This window comes from Leucoraja erinacea, unplaced genomic scaffold (genome assembly GCF_028641065.1).
Source record: "Leucoraja erinacea ecotype New England unplaced genomic scaffold, Leri_hhj_1 Leri_253S, whole genome shotgun sequence".
Lineage (NCBI taxonomy): Eukaryota > Metazoa > Chordata > Chondrichthyes > Rajiformes > Rajidae > Leucoraja > Leucoraja erinaceus.
In genome coordinates, this window is record NW_026576154.1 from 1 (window position 1) to 27,530 (window position 27,530).

The 27,530-nt window shown below is 44.5% G+C and overlaps 2 long non-coding RNA genes across 2 annotated transcripts; one reads left to right on the forward strand and one right to left on the reverse strand.

Annotated features, from left to right (window-relative positions):
* The first annotated feature begins 98 nt into the window (after window positions 1–98).
* Window positions 99–5,020, forward strand: LOC129716515 (uncharacterized). The gene is made up of 2 exons (XR_008726650.1): window positions 99–236; window positions 3,919–5,020. It is a non-coding gene; the product is annotated as an uncharacterized LOC129716515 (long non-coding RNA).
* A 14,248-nt stretch (window positions 5,021–19,268) lies between these two features.
* Window positions 19,269–26,282, reverse strand: LOC129716518 (uncharacterized). The gene is made up of 3 exons (XR_008726651.1): window positions 26,040–26,282; window positions 21,868–21,978; window positions 19,269–20,362 (listed from the first exon to the last, which is right to left on the reverse strand). It is a non-coding gene; the product is annotated as an uncharacterized LOC129716518 (long non-coding RNA).
* Between the last annotated feature and the right edge of the window lie 1,248 nt (window positions 26,283–27,530).

Below are 27,530 nucleotides of genomic sequence, written 5' to 3' on the forward strand. Positions count from 1 at the left end.
TTGTACATTTTGTGTCGGTATTCTTCTATGTTTTATTGAAAGGAGTTGCTCGTTTTCAGAGCAGTGGCAGAACGAGCTGAATGTGTCTCTCACACAATCTTCCCTCTTTTGTTCTCAATGTACAGGTAACTGTTTGCAGTGTTACTCCTGCACAGCATCACAAAACAGATGTGTGGATACTGCTATTAATTGCACTCAGGATATCGAGCAATGCTTCCTTGGGGTTGCGGAAATTGGTAAGAACCAATTTGAGATGAGCACCTCTGATTTAGAGATACATCGTGGAAACATTCACCCACCAACCTTTGTGTGAAAAGGTTACTTCTCAGGTTCCTATTAAATCTTTTCCTCTTCACCTTAAACCTTTGTCCTCTGGTCCTCGATTCCAATACTCTGGGCAAGAGACTCTGTGCATCTACCCGATTTATTCCTCTCATGATTTTATATACCTCTATAGAATCTCCCCTCATCCTCCTGCACTCCAAGGAATAGAGACCCAGACTGCTCAACCTCACCCTATAGCTCACACCCTCTAACCCTGGCAACATCCTTGTAAAGATGTTAAGACTGTACGATTCTGTTCCCAGGAGCCGTTACAGAGGGAGGAGCGACCTGCGTGTGGTGAGTGTAAAAACCCATCGCGGGGCTTGTCTCAACAAAGGCCCAGGAGCCGTTACAGGGGGAGGAGCCACCAAAATCTGCAACGTTCCATTCGCAGATCACACCTCAAATTAAGGGAAGCCTCTGATTGGTCGAACGGACCAGAGGAAGCAGCAGATTGGCTTGTATCCCGGGTAAGGCTTTATTGTATTCGAATAAGGGGGAGAATGAGGGCCAGGGCAGTTTACTGTTCTGGATGTCAGATGTGGGAGGTCATGGAGTCGGAGTGCCCTCCAGACGTCCACATCTGCACAAGGTGCGTCGAGATGGGGCTCCTAAGGGTCCGTGTCAGGAACCTGGAACAGCAACTCGATGACCTCTGTCTGCTCAGGGAGAGCGAGGAGGTCATAGAAAGGAGTTACAGGGAGGTGGTCACTCCAAGACCACGGGAGACAGAAAACTGGGTCACAGTTAGGAAGGGCAATGGGCAGAGGCAAGGACTGGTGAGTACCCCGGTGGCTGTACACCTTGAAAATAAGTACTCATGCTTGAGTAAGGGTGGGGGCGACAGCCTACCTAGGGGCAGTGACAGTGGCCGGGCCTCTGGCACAAAGACCGGTCCGGTTGCTCAGAAGGGTAAGGAAAAGAAGGGGAGGGCAATTGTAATAGGGGACTATAGTCAGGGGGTCGGATAGGCGATTCTGTGGACGCAGACAGGAGACCCGGATGGTAGTTTGCCTCCTTGGTGCCAGAGTCAGGGATGTGTCTGAACGGGTCCAAGAAATCCTGAAATGGGAGGGAGAGGAGCCTGCGGTTGTGGTACATATAGGTACCAACGACATAGGTAAAAAAAGAGAAGAGGTCCTGAAAGAAGAATTTAGGGAGTTAGGCAGAGAGTTAAGGAGAAGGACTGGAAAGGTAACAATCTCAGGATTACTGCCTGTGCCACGCGACCATATAACCATATAACCATATAACAATTACAGCACGGAAACAGGCCATCTCGACCCTTCTAGTCCGTGCCGAACACATATTCTCCCCTAGTGCCATATACCTGCGCTCAGATCATAACCTTCCATTCCCTTCCCGTCCATATAACTATCCAATTTATTTTTAAATTATAAAAACGAACCTGCCTCCACCACCTTCACTGGAAGCTCATTCCACACAGCCACCACTCTCTGAGTAAAGAAGTTCCCCCTCATGTTACCCCTAAACTTCAGTCCCTTAATTCTCAAGGGAAAAGCTTTTCCACGTCAACTCTGTCTATCCCTCTCATCATTTTAAACACCTCTATCAAGTCCCCCCTTAACCTTCTGCGCTCCAAAGAATAAAGCCCTAACTTGTTCAACCTTTCTCTGTAACTTAGTTGCTGAAACCCAGGCAACATTCTAGTAAATCTCCTCTGTACTCTCTCTATTTTGTTGACATCCTTCCTATAATTAGGTGACCAAAATTGTACACCATACTCCAGAATTGGCCTCACCAATGCCTTGTACAATTTTAACATTACATCCCAACTTCTATACTCTATGCTCTGATTGATAAAGGCCAGCACACCAAAAGCTTTCTTTACCACCCTATCTACATGAGATTCCACTTTCAGGGAACTGTGCACAGTTATTCCCAGATCCCTCTGTTCACCTACATTCTTCAATTCCCTACAATTTACCATGTACGTCCTATTTTGATTTGTCCTGCCAAGATGTAGCACCTCACACTTATCAGCATAAAACTCCATCTGCCATCTTTCAGCCCACTCTTCCAACTGGCATAAATCTCTCTGTAGACTTTGAAACTCTACTTCACTACCCACAACCCCACCTATCTTAGTATCATCTGCATATTTACTAATCCAATTTACCACACCATCATCCAGATCATTGATGTACATGACAAACAACAGTGGACCCAACACAGATCCCTGTGGCACCCCACTCGTCACTGGCCTCCAACCTGACAAACAACCATCCACCATTACTCTCTGGCATCTCCCATTCAGCCACTGTTGAATCCATCTTGCTAATCCACCATTAATACCCAACCATTGAACCTTCTTAACCAACCTTCCATGAGGAACCTTGTCAAAGGCCTTACTGAAGTCCATATACACAACATCCACTGCGTTACCCTCATCAATTTCCCTAGTAACATCTTCAAAAAATTCAAGAAGATTAGTTAAACATGACCTTCCAGGGACAAATCCATGTTGACTGTTCCTAATCAGACCCTGTTTATCCAGATGCTTATATATATTATCTTATGCTAGATGCTTATATATAATATATATATTATCTCTATAACAGTTAGACAGGTGCATTGATCGGACAAGTTTGCAGGGATATGATCCAAGAGCAGGCACGTGGGACTAGTGTAGCTGGGACATGTTGGCTGGTTTGGACAAGTTGGGCCGAAGGGCCTGCATCCAAGCCGGGAGCGAGGTTCGTGAACCCGTCCTCCCCTCTCCTCGCGTCCCTCCCCCACACCTCAAACTACACTCTACACCCCACATCTACACCCTAAACTCTACTCTCCCCTCCCTGCCCCCCTCATGCTCCCTCTCTGCCACCCGGGGGGACAGCACGCAGGGGACGAGTGCGTTTTGCAACCGGGAGTGATGGAGCGCGGGGGTATTGCGTGGGGGCACCCAGCCATCCCCGTGATGAGGAGCCACCCCCCACCCCTCAAACATTAACCCGCTCCCTCTCTTCCCCCCTCACACTACCTTTCACCCACCCTCTCTACCCACCTCCCTCTCTGTGCCTCTGTATCACTCTCTGTGCCTCTGTGTCACTCTCTGTGTCCCCGCTCTGTCCCTCTGTGTCCCGCTCTGTCCCTTTCTGTGCCTCTTTCTCTCTAACCCCCCCTCTCTAACCGCGCCTGCGAGTTGGGGGCTATATGTGAGTGGATAGGACATGGGTTGGAGTAAAAGGAATGAATAATATTAATATAATATCAATGTGGGTATGAAGTGTGTGTGTGTGGGGGGTGGTTAGTGTGTGTGTGTGTGTGTGGTTAGTGTGTGTGTGTGTGTGTGTGTGTGAAGGGTTGGTTAGTGTGTGTGTGTGTGTGTGTGTGTGTGTGTGTGTGTGTGTGTGTGTGTGTGTGTGTGTGTGTGTGTGTGTGTGTGTGTGTGTGTGTGTGTGTGTGTGTGTGTGTGTGTGTGTGTGTGTGTGTGTGTGTGTGTGTGTGTGTGACGCCGCAAGCTGCCCCCTGCCCCTGCAACCGCGTGTTGAGGTGACGGGACCCAACGGGTCCCACTTCGTCCAGTGAACTATAAACACAGAAATGATTTACCTGTCCATTCTGTTTTTACAGGTAATACTACCTTTTACCAAGCTGGATGTATTGTCCCTCGTTTTTGTAATATCCAGCAGAATAACGGAAATCTCTCAGTCATTATCCATTGTTGTACTACTGACCTCTGCAACGCGAGTGACCAAGTCAAATGATCTCTTCTGCTGTTCCCTGCTCTGGTCTCAGTCTGGTTTACAATCTTTATGTGAAGCAAGTGCATAATAATAATGCATAGTGCAATCTTCTGGGTGCTTTTTCTCTGATGATCAGAGATAACGAGACTTAACACTTGATTTCCAAGAGATGAGCAACTTAATCTAACAGATGTTCAAATCTTTTTCTTTTCAAAATCAGTAACCCTCATCCCGGTTCAGGATTAGTTCATCGATGGTGGTTAGTTCTACGGCTTCTGTAATTCCTCAATCTTTCAATTTACTTTTTGGTTTGTTATTGATTTGAATTATATTTTGGAGCTAGTTATATACGGCTTCAGTAACTCCAACAGAAAGCTGTGGAGGCCAAGTGAATTGATATTTTTACAGCAGAGATAGATAGATTCTTGATTAGGACAGGTGTCAGGGGTTATGTGGAGAAGGCAGGAGAATGGGGTTAGGAGGGAGAGATAGATCGGCCATGATTGAATGGCGGAGTAGACTTGATGGGCCGAATGGCCTAGTTCTGCTCCTATCACCCAAATGCATGACCTTATAACACTGTGTTTATCTCAGGAGGCTAGACAAGCATGTTATGATGGCAGCGCATGGACAACCTCCTTTAAGTTGACGAAGGCAAAGCTAATACTTTCAAGAGAGAGCTACATAGGGCTCCTAAAGATAGGCAGAGTATATGGAGAGCAGGCAGGAACGGGGTAATGATTGGGGATGATCAGCCATGATCACAGTTAATGGCGGTGCTGGCTCGAAGGGCCGAATGGCCTACTCCTGCACCTATTGTCTATTGTCCAATACACCATGCTAGATATTTGCAATCCTTTAACAACTTGTATAATAATAATAATAATAATAATAATAATAATAATAATAATCATATAACTTGGAGCTTGTATCATTACTCTGTTTATCTGTTGCCGCATCTCAATAAAGTACTGATTTTCAAAAAAAAATGTGAGCGTGATTCTTTCTTTCATACGTTCCAGGAGCAGGATTAAACCATTCGGCCCATCGAGATTATTCCGCCCTTCAATCATGGCCAATCTATCTTTCCCTCTCAACCCCATTCTCCCCATAACCCCTGACACTTCTGTGGCACGGTGGCGCCGCGGTAGTGTTGATGCCTCGCGGCGCCAGAGACCCGGTTTCCATCCTGACCACGGGTGTCAACTGTACGGAGTTTGCATGTTTTCCCTGTGACTGTGTGTTTTCTCCAGGTGCTGCGGTCTCCTGCCACACTCCAAAGACGTACAGGTTTGTAGGTTAATCGGCTTGGAACAATTGTAAATCTCATCTTGTCTGTGAGTGAGCGTGTTTGTTTGTTTGCCAGCTTTTCTTGATCTAAACTCCACCAAAACGGTACACAATAGCGCTAAAATACCACCTTACTCACCATTGTCCAGTGTCAACTTTCGCTCAGATTGATGTTATATTTTATAAGATATTGACATTTAAAATGTTACAACCCCCCACTTTCTAGTATATTACTAAAACACTCATCTTGTATGCGTGCATGCGTGTCTGTGATGTCCTGATTTACTCCAAAACGGTAAACAATTTTTTGACCACCTTACTCACAATAGTCTTGTGGTGTGTTTTCTCAAAGTTTAATTCAGATTGATGTTATATTTTACAAGTTATTCACATTTTTTACTTTACAAAACCTTACTGAGAATAATAGCTTCAAGTGCAGTGGCAGTTGGCAGCTATGACGTCACAATGGGATCTCATTTACATAAACACCACTACATCACAATGGAATCTCATTAAAATGCAAATCTGGGATCGCTAATCTCATTTAGAATTATCCCCGTGAGGGGGTGGGATGGGGGGATGTGAGCACCGATGCCACCCCCAATGTGAGGTTTCATTTAAAAAACATCACACTTTTCATAGGGGAGGGGTGGAATAGGGAAGGGGTTTAATTTACAAAATTAATTTGAGATTTTAATTGTTTAGGGGTGGGATTGGGGGAGGGGAGCAGAGTCGCTGCCCACCCCCACCCCCACCCCCACCCCCCGCACATTGAGAATTGTTTATTTAAAAATTGTGTTTAGTGTCGGAGTGGGATAGGGTAGCAGGGAGATGGAGGGAGGGAGAGAGGGAGGGAGGGAGGGATGGATGGAGGGAGGGTGTGACTGAGGGTAGGGGAAATGAGAGGTAAGGGAGGGAGTGGAGGAAGGGAGGAGGAGAGAGGAGAAAAGAGGGAAGGTGAAGGGGAAAGGAAGGAGTGTTAGGGGATGAGGTGAAATGAGCCGCGCCTGCGCAGTAGGGGGCTTATCACAGTAGGGTGAGCGGTGGAATATTGCGTTGGGGGAATGGGTTGCATTGGGGGACCGGATGAGTGGTGAAAATGGGTTGCATTGGGGGAACGGGTGAGTGGTGGTATATTGTGTTGGGGGAACGGGGCCCAACGGGTCCCTCTTGATCGAGTATGTTACTAAAACTCTGATCTTGTTTTATTCTTTGCAAGTGTGTGTATGCTTGTCTGTGTGTGTAGATGTCTGCCCATGTGATTCTGAAATTATACCAAAACGGTACACGATAGCAGTACAATTTTACGACCACCTTACTCACCATTCTCCTGTGGTGTGGTGTATCAAGTTTCGTTCACATTGATGGTATATTTTACAAGTTATTCACATTTAAAACTTTACAAAATGCCACTTTGAGAAAATGTGGATCTCATTTACATAAATTGCTTGTCAGCAGTGTCCACTGGCAGTTAGCAGCGTATGACATCACAATGGGATATCATTTACGTAAACTGCCTGTCAACAGTGTTCCATCCAACGCAAATGAGATATTTGTTCCATTGTTGTAAGGAGAGGGAGCGAGTGGAGGAGGGGAGGGGGAGAAATGTTATTTAAACATTGTGTTTAGTAGGATGGAGTGGGTTAGGGGAGAGGTGAGGAGTGGGGGAGCAGGGAGATAGAGGGAGTGGATGGGGGTAGGGAGGGGAGAGTGGTTATGGAAGGAGGGAGGGAGCGACTGAAGGTAGGAGATAGGAGAGGGACGGAGAGGTGAGGGAGGGAGTAGAGGAGGGAGGAGGAGAGGGGAGAGAAGAGGGAGGGTGAAGAAAAGGGGGAGGGAGTGTTGGGTGATGAGGGGAAATGAGCCACACCAGCGCAGCTGGAGGCTATGGGTGAGTAGTGGAATATTGCTTTGGGGGAACGGGTTGCATTGGGGAACAGGTGAGTGGTGGAATATTGGGTTGGGGGAACGAGGCCCAACGGGTCCCACTTGGTCTAGTTACACCTAAAATCCAGTCATAGGACCACAAAAATGATGTAGGAGCCATTTATATTTAGGTCAGCTACTATTGGCATATTATATTATTTCTAGCAGTATTATTTTGGACACGTGGCGGCAGTCATTTGATGATAGTGGGGGGTAACATTTGGGCTTGCAGGACAGGGACTATGACCAGGTAAAGGAGGTGGAGAGTACACAGTTTTCATCATATCAGAGAGAACTGAAAGTTACAATTAGTATGAGAATAAGGAGAACATGGAATGTTCATTTCTTTGAATGTACAACTACTCCAGAGGGCTAGTATGGAGATTGTGGGCCGAATGGATTCTTGGGCTGGCAGCTCAGTCACTCAGGCCTGGTGGGCTGGCAGCTCAGTCACTCAGGCCTGGTGGGCTGGCAACTCAGTCACTCAGGCCTGGTGGGCTGGCAGCTCAGTCATTCAGGCCTGGTGGGCTGGCCGTTCAGTCACTCAGTCCTGGTGGGCTGGCAGCTCAGTCACACAGGGCTGGTGGGCTGGCAGCTCAGTCACTCAGGGCTGGTGGGCTGGCAGCTCAGGAACTGCCAAAAATTCTGCCCAAAACAGGTAAGAGATTCTCTGAGATAGAAGGGGGAGGCGGCGGAGAATCATTTTACACATTTTGCATCTTTTTTTGCAGATCACAGCAATGAAGGAGGAAAGTCAATCCTGGCCTGGATCTCACAGGGAGCCAATGAAGGGAGGCTGGAAAATACTGGGGTGAGGTTTAATAATTGCAGGGGGAATACTTACAGATGGGCCGAAGGAACTGCACCTGGGCTAGTACAGGCCTGATGGGCCGAAGGGACTATAAAAAATGTGAGTGGAATTTCAGTAGAAAGGCACTTTTCTGGACTTTCCCATTTCAATTTCAAGCACAGGGCAGGCCAAACAACTCATTTTTGTTTCATTTCATTTCGTTTTCATTTTCATATCCATTTCCATTTCAATTTCAAGCACAGGACATGCCAAACAACCCATTTCATTTTCCTTTAATTTCCATTTCCATTTCAAGCACAGGGGCATGCCAAACAACTCATTTCATTTTCATTTCATTTCAATTTCCATTTCCATTTCCAATTCAATTGTTACAACCACAAATGTAAATGTATTTTGTTGGGATTTTATGTGATAGACTAACACAAAGTGGTGCATAAATGTGAAGTGGAAGGAAATTGATACATGGTTTTCAAATTTTTTTACAAATAAAAATATGAAAAGTGTGGCGTGCAAAAGTATTCAGCCCCCCTGAGTCAATAATTATGCGCCACTTTGTGTTGGTCTATCACATAAAATCCCAATAAAATACATTTACATTTGTGGTTGTAATGTGACAAAATGTGGAAAAGTTCAATGGGTATGAATACTTTTGCAAGCCACTGTAGGTGGGAGAGATAGGTCAGCCATGATTGAATGGCAGAGTAGACTTGATGGGCCAAATGGCACATGAAGAAGAATTAGATTTGTGGCTTGATCTTTGTTTTGAGACATTTGAGACACAATCTTCAGGTCCAATTTCTGATTCTACAACAATCTGATGTATGGCACTTTCAGCTATGAAGTGTGTAGTTTGCTGTCCAACTTCAGATAACCACCTCTTTACATCTATCTATTATTATATTAAAGTCTCATCTTGACCACTTCCTGTCTATGTTAATTGATTTTAGAAAAATCTCTACCTATATCGCTATGATATTATTGCCATCTTACGTGCAGTCCTCCTCCGCTGCAGCAGCCTCAAGAATTTTTCCAATCGCCAAAAAATAAAAACGATTTGAATGTTTAAAAAATCTTGAGATCGGTTGATTGGTCATCTCACCTGTCAATAACCTTGATGAAGGTAAAGCCCCTTGAAAGTTGAGGCCAGTTCGTTGGCTATATTTAAGAGTGAGTTAGATGTGGCCCTTGTGGCTAAAGGGATTAGGGGGTATGGAGAGAAGGCAGGTATGGGATACTGAGTTGGATGATGGCGGTGCAGGCTCGAAGGGCCGAATGGCCAACTCCTGCACCTATTTTCTATGTTTCTATGTTTCTTCAGGTTCCCCACTAAAGATGAAAGGTAAGAAAAAGATTATAACTTTCTGTCTTGAGGCTGATCTATTCCTATAGCTCAGATCGTGGAGCCGGGGGTCGCCAGAAGAATTGCTTTGATCGCTGGCCCACGGACTATAACATCATGAAGCCCCGATCTCCGGTAGGAGGCGGCCGATTAAGGACCTCCAAGCAGCGAAGGTCCTGAATCTGCTTGTGTTTAAGCCGGTTTGAAATAATAATAATAATAATAATAATAATAATAATAATAATAATAATAATCTTTATTGTCATTGTACAAGACAACAAAATTTTGTTGGAGCAGTCCTCCAGCTGCACAGGAATATGAGTATAAAATACGTTTAAAAAAGAACTATTAAAAAAATTAGACTATAAACATATAGGAGTATGGACGGGTGTGTGAGAGAGAGGGGGGGGAATCAGTGTGGAAGGGGGATAGAGTTCAGTAGTGTCACAGCTCTATGGTAGAAGCTGTTTTCTAGTCTTGTCGTGCGGGCGCTCAGTGTCCTGTATCGTCTTCCTGAGGGCAGGGGGGTGAAGAGGCAGTGTCCAGGGTGTGTGCTTAAATAGTGTTTAAAATACAGGATAAATGGTGTTAAATATACACAATGTACACGGATCAATGGTGTTTAAAATACATGATAAATAGAATTATATGGAACAACGACATGCCACGAGGAGCACACTCCTTCCCAATGTATGATGACTGTAACATATCTAATTCTATTCTTATAATCCTGACAATGTATTATATTATATAAGACATTTTTTGGTACATGAGCAAGTTATTAGAAAGTCTTATTTTATAGATCTAGACTTAGCACAATAATAAAGGTAGACACAATTACTGGAGAATTTCTCCAGCATTTTTGTCTCTTCGATTTTCCAGCATCTGCAGTTCCTTCTTAAACAATAATAAAGGTATCAATGTTGACACTGCTGTACATTTTTGGTTCTGTAAGCTCTTCTACATTTAAGATAAATCAAGTCAAGTCAAGAGAGTTTATTGTCATGTGTCCCAGATAGGACAATGAAATTCTTGCTTTGCTTCAGCACAACAGAATATAGTAGGCATGAATACAGAATTTATTCAGTAGGCATAAATTGACCTACTAGAGGAAAAATGCATCTTCAATATACATCTCTCTCCCCACCCCTAAAAACAATTGCATTTTAGTGACATATCATCCATTCTGCAGTTATGTCGTTATAATCAGATTTGTTCTTATCAGTTAATTCTATATGATATTTTACTGTAATTTCAGATGTTGACAGTGGATCCAGAATACTCGTTGATAAGATCTCGATTGGATGCTGAAATTTCTGACGGAGCGACCGCAGGCAGTGAGACTGGGCCCGCACCTGTCCTCCACTATCACCCTGAGCACCGGCACACCAAAGGGCTGTGTACTGAGCCTCATGCTCTCTTCCCTCTTCACACACGACTGTGTTCCTGCATTCGACACCAACACCATAGTGAAGTTTGCAGACGACACAACAGTGATCGGGCTGATCACCAATGGTGATGAAACAAAATACAGAGCAGAGGTGCAGAACCTGGCGGACTGGTGCTCATGTAACAACTTGTCACTAAACACCTCCAAGACCAAGGAACTGATTATCGACTTCAGGAGGTCACATAATGGATGGTCCCCAATCTCCGCTGCGCTGGTCAAGAAGGCACAGCAACAACTGTTCTTCCTGAGGACATTAAAAAAGACTGGTCTGCCCCAACAGCTGCTGTCAACCTTCTACCGCTGCACCACAGAGAGCATATTAATGTATGGCATCTCTGTGTGGTATCTCAGCTGCATGGAGGGGGTGAGGAGAGCTCTTCAGCGCGTCGTCCACAGAGCGCAGAGGACACAGCTACCAGCCTTAGAGGGCATTTACCACACACGGTGCCTCAGGAAGGCCGTTAGCATCCATAAAGACTCCTCACACCCTTGTAATGGACTGTTCGAACTACTTCCCTCCGGCAGACGTTACAAGGCCTTCTACACCCGCACCTCCAGACTCAGAAACAGCTTCATTCCCAGAGCTATAGCGGCTCTGAACCGGCCCTGCTGAGTGCCCCCCACCCCCATGGACTGTGTCCCTCGGATGGTCACGTTGCACAGACACATCTGCACTTTATTCTGCATTGACTGTTTTACTGTTTTACTGTTTTAATTTTCTTTTTACAATCCATGTTCTCGGGGTATCTAAATCTAAATGTTATTAGTTATTTAAGTTATGACATCGGATGGAAGCTGCATACCAAATCTCGTTACACTTATGTGCAATGACAATAAAATATATTATTATCTCCTATAGCGAACTACGGAGTATTTGTCAAAGAACTGCCGTCTTTGTTCCGAACACTCTGTATATCTCACACATAAAACGATAAATTATGTAAATCTTACCATAAATGACAGAAATAAAAAGTGTTATCCTTGTTTATGAATTTTGTTGTGGAATGATTTAATTGAGTGGATTGATGCAATATACTGCTAACCCACAAATGTTTAGTTATGAGATATTCACATTTAAAAACTCACTCAGAGGTCGGGTGGCTGCGAGCGGCCGCCGGGCCCGGACAGCGGAACCGCAGCTAGACCCGGGGCTCGCAGGCGACCTGGGAACTGCAGCTAGTCCCGGAGGGTCCTGGCCCCTATGTAAAAAAAGCTGCGGACCCCTGGACTAAACAATACCCTCGATCCTATCCCGCCATCCTTTTTTCAAAATTTAGCAACTCAAATGGTGGTGCGTCTTCATTGCCGGGAAATACGGTAACTCATTTCCCTCAAATACATGTAGATTTCCCTCAAATATATGTTAAATTAAAAACTAAACTATGGTAGCAATGCCCAGTTTTCTAGTATCTTTGGTTGAACCCTTGGTTAAATTTGATAAGACTTGGGGAAAATTTATTCAACACATTCACACAACATAAATTGCTCCCTAACCGTTTTAAAAACTATTTTACCTTTATAGGGTGGAACGGACTTGACGACAGACTTAAATTGTTGAAATTCTCAGCTCAGATTCTGTTTTGCTTTGTTTTTATTTGTTTATTTTCTTTAGTTTAGGGGGGTTTTGTTTCTTCCTTTTTCCTTTTTTTGTCTTTTTATCTTTGTGTTTTTTGTTCTACATATATAGGTTTTCTTTTAAACATTTAACTATATTTCCATAGAGACCGGGAGGTCTATACCCAATGTGTATTTTGCCACTGGACTCATATTTAGGTCATACCTATTATTAATGTAATCCTGATCCCTATGTATCAATATCATTGTTATGTTTATCGTTATTCTTTTTGCTTTGTTTTTTTTTGTTGTTTTGTTTTTGTTTTTTGGAAAATAAAACGAACATAAAGATTTTCAAAGAAAGAAAGAGAGAAAGCAGCAAAACGATTATTCACATGGTTTGGGCAAAAAGACACAAAGTGCAGGAGTAAAGGGCCTGTCCCACTGTGGGGACACAGCAAACATGTGGAGGAAGGTGCTCTGGTCAGATGAGACCAAAATTGAAGTTTTTGGCCTAAATGCAAAATACTATGTGTGGCGGAAAGCTAACACTGCACATCACCCTGAACACACCATCCCCACTGTGAAAGGCGCGACACTCGTCAGCAGCGGTAGGCTGCGCGACTCTCGTCAGCAGCGGCCTCTGCTGCCCGTCCGCGTTTTTTTTATTTTTTGTCTATGTTTCTATGTAGTTTTTGTTATTTTTTGTTGGGGTGTGTGTGGGGGGGGGGGGGGGGGGGGGGGGGGGGGGGGGGGGGTGGGGAGGGAGGGGGGGGTAACTTTTAAATCTCTCCCTGCACGGGAGACCCGACCTTTTCTTGTCGGGTCTCCGTTGTCGTTGGGGCTGCAACGAGGAGCGGCCTCCAACAGGAGAAGACCGGGGGCTCTGGTGCCAACGACTCACCTCACCGTCGTGGAGCTGGCCCAGTCCGGAGCGGGTGGAGCGGTGGTGGAGCGCTGCTGCTGCTGCGGCCCGACCTCCGGAGATTCGGAGGCTGCTACTGCGGGTCTGCGGACGGCGGTACCAGGAGCCCGCGGGTCCCTGGAGGGAGACCGCTTTTCAGGGCTCCTGCAACGGCGACTTCTCCCGCCCGAGTTGCAGGGTTGAAGAGCTCCTGGAGCGGGGCCTTACATCACCGCCTCGCGCGGCTTGGAATGGCCGCGGGACTCTGCGAGCGCACGCCGGGGGCTCCAACACCAAGAACCCGGTGTGCGACCTTGCACCACCCAGCGTGGCTTTAATGGCCGCGGGACAATCGCCATCGCCAGCCGGGGGCTTTGACTTTGACTCTGACATCGGAGGGGGGGAGAGTGCAGTGGAGAGATAAGTTTTTTTGGCCTTCCATCACAGCAATGTGATGGATGTTTATGTAAAATGTAAATTATGTTGTGTCTGGGGTCTATTTGTTTTTAATGTATGGCTGCAGAAACCGCATTTCGTTTGGACCTCAAGGGGTCCAAATGACAATTAAATTGACTCTCTCTTGACTCTCTTGACTCTCTTGAAACATGGTGGTGGCAGCATCTTGCTGTGGGGATGCTTTTCTTCAGCAGGGACAGGGAAGCTGGTCAGAGTTGATGGGAAGATGGATGGAGCCAAATACAGGGAAATCTTGGAAGAAAACCTGTTAGAGTCTGCAAAAGACTTGAGACTGGAGCAGAGGTTCACCTTCCAGCAGGACAACAACCCTAAACATACAGCCAGAGCTACATTGGAATGGTTTAGATCAAAGCAAATTCATGTGTTGAAATGGCCCAGTCAAAATCCAGACCTAAATTCAATTGAGAATCTCTGGCAAGACTTGAAAATTGCTGTTCACAGACGCTCTCCATCCAATCTGACTGAGCTTGAGCTATTTTGCAAAGAAGAATGGGCAAAAATTTCAGTCTCTAGATGTGCAAAGCTGGTAGAGACATACCCCAAAAGACTTGCAGCTGTAATTGCAGCAAAAGGTGGTTCTACAAAGTATTGATTCAGGGAGGCTGAATACTTTTGCACGCCACACTTTTCATATTTTTATTTGTAAAAAAATTTGAAAACCATGTATCAATTTCCTTCCAGTTCACAATTATGCACCACTTTGTGTTGGTCTATCACATAAAATCCCAATAAAATACATTTACATTTGTGGTTGTAACGTGACAAAATGTGGAAAGGTTCAAGGGGTATGAATACTTTTGCAAGCCACTGTAGGTGGGAGAGATAGGTCAAACACGATTGAATGGCAGAGTAGACTTGATGGGCCGAATGGCACATGAAGAAGAATTAGATTTGTGGCTTGATCTTTGTTTTGAGACATTCTTCAGGTCCAATTTCTTCTGATTCTACAACAATTTGTTGTATGGCACTTTCAGCTATGGAGTGTGTAGTTAGCTGTCCAACTTCAGATAACCACCTCTCTACATCTATCTATTAATATACTAAAAGTCTCATCTTGGCCACTTCCTGTCTATGTTAATTGATTTTAGAAAAATCTCTACCTATATCGCTATGATATTATTGCCATCTTACTTGCAGCCCTCCTCCGCTGCAGCTGCCTCAAGGATTTTTCCAATCGCCAAAAAATAAAAACGATTTGAATGTTTAAAAAATCTTGAGATCAGTTGATTGGTCATCTCACCTGTCAATAACCTTGATGAAGGTAAAGCCCCTTCCGAGCGGGCCAGCAGTATAAAACCCTGGATTCCGGACGTGGTCAGTCACTCTGGAAGATCACCAGGAAGAATCCACAACTGCGATTCTAAGCTGTGAGTCAACTAAACTGTGAGTCCACTGAACTGTGAGTCTCCAATGTACTTGCAATAAATGATTTGTTAACCCTTAATGAAAATGAAATGAGTTGTTTGGCCTGCCCTGTGCTTAAAGCTGAAATGGAAATGGAAATGAAATGAGTTGTCTGGCATGCCCAGTGCTTGAATCTGAAATGGAAATGGCAATGGAATGAAAATGAAATGAGTGGTTTGGCCTGACCTGTGACTGAAATTGAAATGGAAATGGAAACGGAATGTAAATAAAATGAGTTGTTTGGCCTGCCATGTGCTTGGAATTGAAATGGAAATTAAAGGAAAATGAAATGAGTTGTTTGGCCTGCCCTGTGCTTAAAGCTGAAATGGAAATGGAAATGAAATGAGTTGTTTGGCATGCCCAGTGCTTGAAACTGAAATGGAAATGGCAATGGAATGAAAATGAAATGAGTTGTTTGGCCTGCCCTGTGCTTGAAATTCAAATGCAAATGGAAATGGAAATGAAATGAAAATGAAATGAGTGGTTTGGCCTGACCTGTGACTGAAATTGAAATGGAAATGGAAATGGAATGTAAATAAAATGAGTTGTTTGGCCTGCCATGTGCTTGGAATTGAATTGGAAATGGAAATGGAAATTGAAATGAAATGAAAATGAAATTAGTTGTTTGGCATGCCCTGTGCTTGAAATGGAAATGGAAATTAAAGAAAAATGAAATGAGTTGTTTGGCATGTCCTGTGCTTGAAATCGAAATGGAAATGGATATGAAAATGAAATGAAATGAAACAAAAATGAGTTGTTTAGCCTGCCAGGTGCTTGAAATTGCAATGGAAAAGTCCAGAAAAGTGCCTTTCTACTGAAATTCCACTCATATTTTTTATGGTCCATTCGGCCCATCAAGCCTGTACTAGCCCAGGTGCAGTTCCTTCGGCCCATCAGTAAGTATTCCCCCTGCAATTATTAAACCTCACCCCAGTATTTTTCAGCCTCCCTTCATTGGCTCCCTGTGAGATCCAGGCCAGGATTGACTTTCCTCCTTCATTGCTGTGATCTGCAAAAAAAGATGAAAAATGTCTAAAATTGATTCTCCGCCGCGTCCCCATTCTCTCTCACAGAATCTCTTACCTGTTTTGGGCAGAATTTCTGGCAGTTTCTGAGCTGCCAGCCCACCAGCCCTGAGTGACTGAGGTGCCAGCCCACCAGGCCTGAGTGACTGAATGGCCAGCCCACCAGGCCTGAATGACTGAGCTGCCAGCCCACCAGGCCTGAGTAACTGAGCTGCCAGCCCACCAGGCCTGAGTGACTGAGCTGCCAGCCCACCAGGCCTGAGTGACTGAGCTGTAGGCCCAACAGTCCTGAGCTGCTAGCCCAATAATCCATTCGGCCCATAATCTCCATACTAGCCCTCTGAAGTAGTTGTACAAACAAAGAGATGAACATTCCAGGTCCTCCTTATTCTCATACTAATTGTAACTTTCAGTTCTCTCTGATATGATGAAAACTGTGTACTCTCCACCTCCTTTACCTGGTCATAGTCCCTGTCCCGCAAGCCCAAATGTTACCCCCCTCTATCATCAAATGACTGCCCCCACGTGTCCAAAATAATACTGCTAGAAATAATATAATATGCCAATAGTAGCTGACCTAAATATAAATGGCTCCTACATTATTTTTGTGGTCCTGTGACTGGATTTTAGGTGTAACTAGACCAAGTGGGACCCGTTGGGCCTCGTACCCCCAACCCAATATTCCACCACTCACCTGTTCCCCAATGCAACCCGTTCCCCCAAAGCAATATTCCACTACTCACCCATAGCCTCCAGCTGCGCTGGTGTGGCTCAATTCCCCTCATCACCCAACACTCCCTCCCCCTTCTCTTCACCCTCCCTCTTCTCTCCCCTCTCCTCTTCCCTCCTCTACTCCCTCCCTCACCTCTCCGTCCCTCTCCTATCTCCTACCTGCAGTCGCTCCCTCCCTCCCTCCCTCCATAAACACTCTCCCCTCTCTACCCCCTCCACTCCCTCTATCTCCCGGCTCCCCTACTCCTCACCTCTCCCCTAACCCACTCCATCGTACTAAACACAATGTTTAAATAACATTTCTCCTCCTCCCCTCCTGCACTCGCTCCCTCTCCTTACAACAATGGAACAAATATCTCATTTGCGTTGGATGGAACACTGTTGACAGGCATACGTAAATGATATCCCATCATATGCTGCATTTTACGTAAATGATATCCCATTGTGATGTCATATGCTGCTAACTGCCAGTGGACACTGCTGACAGGCAATTTATGTAAATTAAATCCCATTGTGACGTCATAGCTGCTAACTGCCATTGCAGATGGAAGACATTTTTCTTAAAGAGGAAATTAAATGTGATTAACTTGTAAAATATACCATAAATGTGAACAAAATTTGATACACCACACCACAGGAGAATGGTGAGTAAGGTGGTTGTAAAATTGTACTGCTATCGTGTACCGTTTTGGTATAATTTCAGAATCACATGGGCAGTCATCTACACACACAGACAAGCATACACACACTTGCAAAGAATCAAACAAGATCAGAGTTTTAGTAATATACTCGATCAAGAGGGACCCGTTGGGCCCCGTTCCCCCAACACAATATTCCACCACTCACCCGTTCCCCAAATGTAAACCATTTTCACCACTCATCCGGTCCCCCAATGCAACCCATTCCCCCAACGCAATATTCCACCGCTCACCCTACTGTGATGAGCCCCCTACTGCGCAGGCGCGGCTCATTTCACCTCATCCCCTAACACTCTTTCCTTTCCCCTTCACCTGCCCTCTTCTCTCCTCTCTCCTCCTCCCTTCCTCCACTCCCTCCCTTACCTCTCATTTCCCCTACCCTCAGTCACACCCTCCCTCCATCCCTCCCTCCCTCCCTCTCTCCCTCCCTCCCTCCATCTCCCTGCTACCCTATCCCACTCCGCAAATAAACACAATTTTTAAATAACAATTCTCAACGTGCGGGGGTGGGGGTGGGGGTGGGGTTGGGCAGCGACTCTGCTCACCTCCCCCAATCCCACCCCTAAACAATTAAAATCTCAAATTAATTTTGTAAATGGAACCCCTTCCCTATTCCACCCCTCCACTATGAAAAGTGTGATGTTTTTTAAATGAAACCTCACATTGGGGGGTGGCGTCGGCGCTCACATCCCCCCCCCCCACAAGGAAAATTCTAAATGAGATTAGCGATCCCAGATTAGCAATTTAATGAGATTCTTTGTGATGTAATGGTGTTTATGTAAATGAGATCCCATTGTGACGTCATAGCTGCCAACTGCCACTGCACGAAGTTATTATTCTCAGTAGGGTTTTGTAAAGTAAAAAATGTGAATAACTTGTAAAATATAACATCAATCAGAATGAAACTTTAAGAAAACACACAAGACTATTGTGAGTAAGGTGGTCAAAATATTGTGTACCGTTTTGGCGTAAATCAGGACATCACAGACACGCATGCATGCATACAAGATGAGTGTTTTAGTAATATACTAGAAAGTGGGGTTTTGTGAAGTTTTAAATGTGAATATCTTGTAAAATATAACATACGTGATACAGGACAATGGTGAGTAAGGTGGTATTTTAGCGCTACAGCGTCCCTTTTTGGCGTAGTTCAGATCATGAAAAGCTGGCAAACAAACAAACACGCTCACTCACAGACAAGTTGAGATTTCCAATTGTTCCAAGCTGATTAACCTACAAACCTGTAGGTCTTTGGAGTGTGGCAGGAAACCGCAGCACCTGGAGAAAACACACAGTCACAGGGAAAACTCCGTACAGTTGATACCCGTGGTCAGGATGGAAACCGGGTCTCTGGCGCCGCGAGGCATCAACACTACCGCGGCGCCTCCGTGCCACAGAATTATATAGTGTAGTAATAATAACATGTGAGATAGTTTATAAAATTGCTTTGAAGAAATTGATAGAGGCTTTGACAGATTCTTCATTAGTACAAGTGTCAGGGGTTATGGGGAGAATGGGGTTGAGAGGGAAAGATAGATTGGCCATGATTGAAGGGCGGAGTAATCTCGATGGGCCGAATGGTTTAATCCTGCTCCTGGAACGTATGAAAGAAAGAATCACGCTCACATTTTTTTTTGAAAATCAGTACTTTATTGAGATGCGGCAACAGATAAACAGAGTAATGGTACAAGCTCCAAGTTATATGATTATTATTATTATTATTATTATTATTATACAAGTTGTTAAAGGATTGCAAATATCTAGCATGGTGTATTGGACAATAGACAATAAGTGCAGGAGTAGGCCATTCGGCCCTTCGAGCCAGCACCGCCAATCACTATGATCATGGCTGATCATCCCCAATCAGTATCCCGTTCCTGCCTGCTCCCCATATAGTCTGACTATCTTTAGGAGCCCTATGTAGCTCTCTCTTGAAAGTATTAGCTTTGCCTTCGTCAACTTAAAGGAGGTTGTCCATGCGCTGCCATCATAACATGCTTGTCTAGCCTCCTGAGATAAACACAGTGTTATAAGGTCATGCATTGGGTGATAGGAGCAGAACTAGGCCATTCGGCCCATCAAGTCTACTCCGCCATTCAATCATGGCCGATCTATCTCTCCCTCCTAACCCCATTCTCCAGCCTTCTCCATATAACCCCCGACACCTGTCCTAATCAAGAATCTATCTATCACTGCTGTAAAAATATCAATTCACTTGGCCTCCACAGCCTTCTGTTGGAGTTAATGAAGCCGTATATAACTAGCTCCAAAATATAATGCAAATCAATAACAAACCAAAAAGTAAATTGAAAGATTGAGGAATTCCAGAATTAATTCCGTAGAACTAACCACCATCGATGAACTAATCCTGAACCGGGATGAGGGTTACTGATTTTGAAAAGAAAAAGATTTGAACATCTGTTAGATTAAGTTGCTCATCTCTTGGAAATCAAGTGTTAAGTCTCGTTATCTCTGATCATCAGAGAAAAAGCACCCAGACGATTGCACTATGCATTATTATTATGCACTTGCTTCACATAAAGATTGTAAACCAGACTGAGACCAGAGCAGGGAACAGCAGAAGAGATCATTTAACTTGGTCACTCGCGTTGCAGAGGTCAGTATTACAACATTGGATATTGACTGAGATATCTCCGTCACTCTGCTGGATATTACAAAAACCAGGGTCAGTACATCCAGCTTGGTAAAAGGTAGTACTACCTGTAAAAACAGAATGGACAGGTAAATCATTTCTGTGTTTATAGTTCACTGGACGAAGTGGGACCCGTTGGGTCCCGTCACCTCAACACGCGGTTGCAGGGGCAGGGGGCAGCTTGCGGCACACACACACACACACACACACACACACACACACACACACACACACACACACACACACACACACACACACACACACACACACACACACACACACACACACACACACACACACACACACACACACACACACACACACACACACACACACACACACACACACACACACACACACTAACCACACACCCCCACACACACTAACCCCCCCCACACACAAACAACCCCCATTGATATAATATTATTATTATTAATTCACTACTTTTAACCCATTCCCCGCCCTATCCACTCACATATAGCCCCCAACTCGCAGGCGCGGTTAGAGAGGGAGAGGGTTAGAGAGAGGGGGACACAGAGGCATAGAGAGGGACACAGAGAGGGACACAGAGGGACACAGAGGTGCAGACAGGGACACAGAGTGTGACACAGAGGCACAGAGAGTGATACAGAGGCACAGAGAGGGAGGTGGGTAGAGAGGGTGGGTGAAAGGTAGTGTGAGGGGGGAATAGAGGGAGAGGGTTAATGTTTGAGGGGTGGGGGGGTGGCTCCTCATCACGGGGATGGCTGGGTGCCCCCACGCAATACCCCCGCGCTCCATCACTCCCGGCTGCAAAGCACCCATCCCCTGCGTGCTGGCCCCCCGGGTGGCAGAGAGGGAGCATGAGGGGGGAAGGGAGAGGGTGGGGTAGAGTTTAGGGTGTAGATGTGGGGTGTAGAGTGTAGAGTTTGAGGTGTGGGGGAGGGGCGCGAGGAGAGGGGAGGGGGGGGGGGGTTCACGAGCCTCGCTCCCAGCTTGGATGCAGGCCCTTCGGCCCAACTTGTCCACACCAGCCAACATGTCCCAGCTACACTAGTCCCACGTGCCTGCTCTTGGATCATATCCCTGCAAACTTGTCCGATCAATGCACCTGTCTAACTGTTTCTTAAACAATGCGATAGTCCAAGCCTCAAATACCTCCTCTGGCAGCTTGTTCCATACACCCACCATCCTTTGTGTGAATGCCACTGAGATTTCCCATTTCTATGAGTTAATCAGGTATTTATTCACAGAATCGTACAGTCTTAACATCTTTACAAGGATGTTGCCAGGGTTAGAGGGTGTGAGCTATAGGGTGAGGTTGAGTAGTCTGGGTCTCTATTCCTTGGAGTGCAGGAGGATGAGGGGAGATTCTATAGAGGTATATAAAATCATGAGAGGAATAAATCGGATAGATGCACAGAGTCTCTTGCCCAGAGTATTGGAATCGAGGACCAGAGGACAACGGTTTAAGGTGAAGGGGAAAAGATTTAATAGGAATCTGAGAAGTAACCTTTTCACACAAAGGGTGGTGGGTGAATGTTTCCGCGATGTATCTCTAAATCAGAGGTGTTCATCTCAAATTGGTTCTTACCAAATTCCCCAACCCCAAGGTAGCATTGCTCGATATCCTGAGGGCAAGTAATAGCAGTATCCACACATCTGTTTACTGATGTTGTGCAGGAGTAACACTGCAAACAGTTACCTGTACATTGAGAACAAAAGAGGGAAGATTGTGTGAGAGACACATTCAGCTCGTTCTGCCACTGCTCTGAAAACGAGCATCTCCTTTCAATAAACATAGAAGAATACCGACACAAAATGTACAATGTTACAAAATCTACCATCAGCTGCGCTGTAGATCTGCCACTGCCTGTGCAGGCGATTCCGGAGGCGACGGGGTTAAAATGCAGGTTTGTATCGATTGTTGGAAAGGGATTTCCTCCGGCTGCTATCTGATGAAAAAAAATCGTTCGCGCTTCCGTTCGTGGGTTTAAAAAAATTTTTTGCTGGTTGTTTGTTTCACTGGATTAAATTTCAGAATAACACTTTACTCGCCAAGTGTGTTTTGCAACATACGAGGAAATTTAAACTTGACTAAAAATGCCTTCAACAGCATGGATCGCAATATCAGGACAAAACAAAAGGTATGTTGTTTATGTAACCAATTATGCCTTTATTTTATTCTTATGATGCACGGTCCAATCGATCACATTCCAGAAACACACACTCTGAGGATAATTAGATATAATTTAGATATAATTTATTGCCACACAACCAGGGTCGGTGGAAATTTGTGTTGTCAGTAGCAGTACAATAATAAAGAACACACAACCACAATAAAACTGTAACACAAACATCCACCACAGCATTCATCACTGTGGTAGAAGGCACAAAATTAAATTCTTCTTTTTTTTGGACAGTCATGTCATGAGAGCATCTAAATCATCTATATTTTTGTGTTATTGTCTATCCATGACCAATATTTTTACACTAAATATCAAGAGTCCAGTTTTAGTCAGATGGAAGAGGGAATTAGGAGCAACACTGGCAAGTTTGCGGATGACACAAAGCTGGGCGGCAGTGTGAACTGTGAAGAGGATGTTAGCAGGTTGCAGGGTGACCTGGACAGGTTGAGTGAGTGGGCAGATGTGTGGCAGATGCACTATAATATGGATAAATGTAAGGTTTCCACTTTGGTGGCAAAAACAAGGGGGCAGATTATTATCTCAATGGGGTTAGGTTAGGCAATGAGGAGGTACAGCGAGACCTGGGTGTCCTTGTACACCGGCCACTGAAAGTTGGCATGCAGGTACAGCAGGCAGTGAAGAAAGCTAATGGAATGTTGGCCTTCATAACAAGAAGATTTCAGTATAGGAGAGGTTCTTCTGCGGTTGTATAGGGCTCTGGTAAGACCACATCTGGAGTATTGCGTACAGCTTTGGTCTCCTAATTTGAGGAAGGACATCCTTGTGATTGAGGCAGTGCAGTGTAGGTTCACAAGATTGATCCCTGGGATGGCAGGACTGTCATATGAGGAAGGATTGAAAAGACTAGGCTTGTATTCACCGGAGTTTAGAAGGATGAGGGGTGATTTTATGGAAACATATACAATTATAAAAGGACTGGACAAGCTAGATGCAGGAAAAATGTTCCCAATGTTGTGTGAGTCCAGAACCAGGGGCTGCAGTCTTAGAATAAAGGGGAGGCCATTTAAGACTGAGGTGAGAAAAAACATTTTCACCCAGAGAGTTGTGAATTTGTGGAATTCCCTGCCACAGAGGGCAGTGGAGGCCAAATCACTGGATGGATTTAAGAGTGAGTTAGATCGAGCTCTTTGGGCTAGTGGAATCAAGGGATATGGGGAGAAGGCAGGCATGGGTTATTGATAGGGGGCGATCAGCCATGATTACAATGAATGGCAGTGCTGGCTCGAAGGGCCGAATGGCCTCCTGCACCTATTTTCTATGTTTCTATGTTTCTATCTATTGTGCAAAAAATAATGATTTTGATCAAAGATAGATTATCTTGAGATGGATGTTTCTGGATTGATCTATGGGAATTAAACATTAAATTCCTTCCATTTGGCATTTAAATTCATGATAAAGTGAGATTTAAAAATCATGTTATTTTGTGAATTCTTGTGTGAATGGGATCAGTTTGTTATTTGTTATTTGGATACGTAGGTTATTTAAAATGTTTAGCCTTTTCTTAAGAAATGGATAAATGTTTAGATCTAGTGATTGAACTTAGATGAATTTAATTGATTATATGATTGATTTGATGAAACTGATGAATATGATTTTTTTGTTGTGTATTTTGTTTTAGCGATTAACTTTATCATTTCGACCTTTTTTCTAAAACTGCAAATAATAACTTGTTTTTGTTAATGCTGTTCAGTGTTTTTTTGTCCTTAAACAGATGTATCTGAAGAAGAAATGCAAAATTGTCCATCCAAATGCCCAACAAAAGAGACTGATTTAGACAGTATTCGCAATTTGGACTACTCCAAATGTGAAGATGTCCAGGACATTCTTAATGGGAAAGTAGTGGGCAGAATGGCATGTCATGCGTAGTTTGAAGGGCCAAAACCTGTAGTTTACAATGCCAAAATTGAAAAGCTGGAGAAAACAAGGTGTACAGAGTTGCTTATTGGTTACAATCTGAGGAGTATGATGATGCTACTGATTATGATATGCCAATGTACCAGCTAGCAACTGATCTTCTCCATAAAGACTTGGTCTATTGCTAGAAATTGTAATTTATTTACCTATCTGTTACGTACAGCAAATAATACAATAATATTAAAGTTCTGATCTTGAGAATATCACATTTTTGAATTTTCAAGGCAGTCTGGGTGTTTATTACTATTTTTGTCACAACGGTCAATTTTGTAATTAGCTACAATTAGGTAATTAACTAATTAAATGCTTTCAGGTCATCCAAGTAAGATGTTTTATATTTGTTTCAGAATGCATCTATCTACAATAACTGAACATTTCATTCAGTTCTCTTAATTTTTAAGACTGTTTTGGGCTTTTGACTGTTATCGATCACAGCTTTTGTGTTAAGTCAATGGAAAAGCACTCGGGAACAAGACGCTAATTTCCGAGTATGAAAATGGCCATAACTTTTTTTAAATAATGAAGATATTAAAGTGAATTAGGTATCAAATTAAAGTTCTTTTTATGCTTTATCCGATGAGATACTTTACAGGCTTTATTTTTTAAATTTCAAAATGTTGTAACATTCCTACAAAATGCCGGAGTATCTCAGCGGATCAGGCTGCCTCTCTGTAGAAGAGGTACAAAGGTACAACTGGTTGTACTGGTTTGAAGGGGTCTTGTCTAGTCACATTATCTGTAACTCGCCCTCACCGCGCCCACAGCTAATGGCCTGTTTGTTTCATCATCTTTACTTTTTCATACGTTTCATGCATTTGTTCAATATCTCTCTATAATCACCGTCTATCTCTCTCGCTTCCCTTTCCCCTGACCGTCAGTCTGAAGAAGGGTCTCGACCCGAAACATCAACCATTCCTTCTCTCCAGAGATGCTGCCAGTCCCACTGAATTTCTCCAGCACTTTGTGTCTGCTTTGGTGTAAACCAACATCTGCAGTTCCTTCCTACACATCAGTGCTGTAGAGCCCTCTGATGTTTACAGCATGTAAACAGGCCATTCGGCTCACCGAGTCCGCGCCGACCAGCGATCCTCCCGTACACTAACACTATCCTACACACTGCCGAAGTAGTATCTAAACTACCTTTATATGTATAGTTTTGCCATTCTGCACTATTATTGTTTGTTTCATGTGTATATATGTATGTGTGTGTGTGTGTAAGTGTATGTGTGTGTGTGTGTGTGTGTGTGTGTGTGTGTGTGTGTGTGTGTGTGTGTGTGTGTGTGTGCGTGTGCGTGTGTGTGTGAATGTGTGTGTGTGAATGTGTGTGGCAAGGAGCTGCAGATGCTGGTTTACACCGAAGATAGACATAAATTGCTGGAGTAACTCAGCGGGACAGGCAGCATCTCTGGAGAGAAGGAAGAAGGGTCTGGACCTGAAACGTCACCATTCCTTCTATCTGGGACATATGCCAATAAAACACTCTGGACTTGACAATAACTAACTCCATATTCAGTAACAAACTCTCTAGATATGAACAAGCACAGAGCCAAATGTTTAACCAAGAATTCTAATCCCACTTGAGAATATAAAATGCCTTTCCACAGTTAAACTAGAGGACAACAAAATAGTTATATTTCCTTACCCAGAGAGGCACTGAGAATGAGACCAGCTGCCAGGACCATAAGGCAATTCATCTTTGGATTTGAACAGTTCAGCTTCGAGGGCAAGAGAGAGAACAGGAACAATTTCAAACAGAAGTCTTCAAATTCCCTGAAATCTGTAGAAGGATCCCAACGGGAAACGTCACCAGTCCGTGTTCTCCAGAGATGCTGCCCGACTCGCCGAGTTACGCCAGCACTCTGAGCCAAAGGATCTTTGCTCTGAGCCTTTATTGAAAATCCCATGTGATTTTGACTATGGGATGGTCTTACAGAGGTAGGGGGAGTAGGCAAGGAAAATTACTGATGATTACATGATAGAATAAATTTGAATTACTGGAAGAGAAGAGAATGGGACGAGATTTACGAAAGAGATACGCACACAATGCTGAATTTACAAAACCAGTAATCTGTGGAGAGAAGGGATCAAGTATGTTGATACAAGGAACTGCATGTGCTGGTAACGAACATCCCCCCACTAAGTTCCGGAGTAACTCAGGTGGCCAGGCAACAACATCTGTGGAGTAACTCAGGTGATCATGCAACATCTCTGCAGAACGTAGACTGGTGACGTTTCTGGTCAGGTCACTTCTCCAGATTTTAGGGGATGTGGCGGTAGATTTGTTGCCATTCCTGCTTTTTCCCCAAATCCCTTGATTCCATTAGCCCCAATAGCTGAATCTAACACTCTCTGCGTGTGATGTCCATGTCATATCCTTAGAGATGTGGACTCCCAGGTATTTAAAACAGCTCACCCTATCCACAGTATCCACATTTATCCTCAATGGTGTGTGTGTATGTCCTTGGATGATGTGCTCTCCCAAAGTCCATGATCAGCTCGTTAGTTTTTTTGATGTTCAAGCGGAGGCTGTTGTCCTGACACCAGTGCCAGATCAGCCATCTCCTCCTGGTAGGCCCTCTCATCATTGTCTGAGATCAGGCCCACCACCACAGTGTCATCAGCAAACTTGATAATTGAGTTGGAGCTGAACCTAGCCACACAGTCATGTGTGTACAGGGAGTACAATAGGGGGCTGAGGATGCTTTGATGTATTCCCTCCCATCTTAACTACCTGGGGCCTGGCGGTGAGAAAGTCCAGGGCCCAGGCACACAGTGGGTGTTGAGCCCCAATTCCAGTAGTTTCTCGGTCAATCTGGTGGGGACTATCGTGTTTAAGGCTGAACTGAAGTCTATGAAGAGCATCCTCACGTAGCCTCCCTTCTGGCTGTCAAGATGAGAGAGAGCGGTGTGCAAAACCTGGGAGACCCCATCGTCCGTGGATCTGTTCGGACGGTATGCGAACTGTAACGGGTCCATGTTGCGAGGGAGGAAGGCGCAGATGTGTCTCTTCACCATGCTCTCAAAGCATTTCATGACTACCGAGGTAAGGGCCACCGGATGGTAGTCATTCAAACAGGCTGGGGAGGCATTTTTTGGTACCGGTACAATGATGGATTTTTTGAAGCAGGCAGGG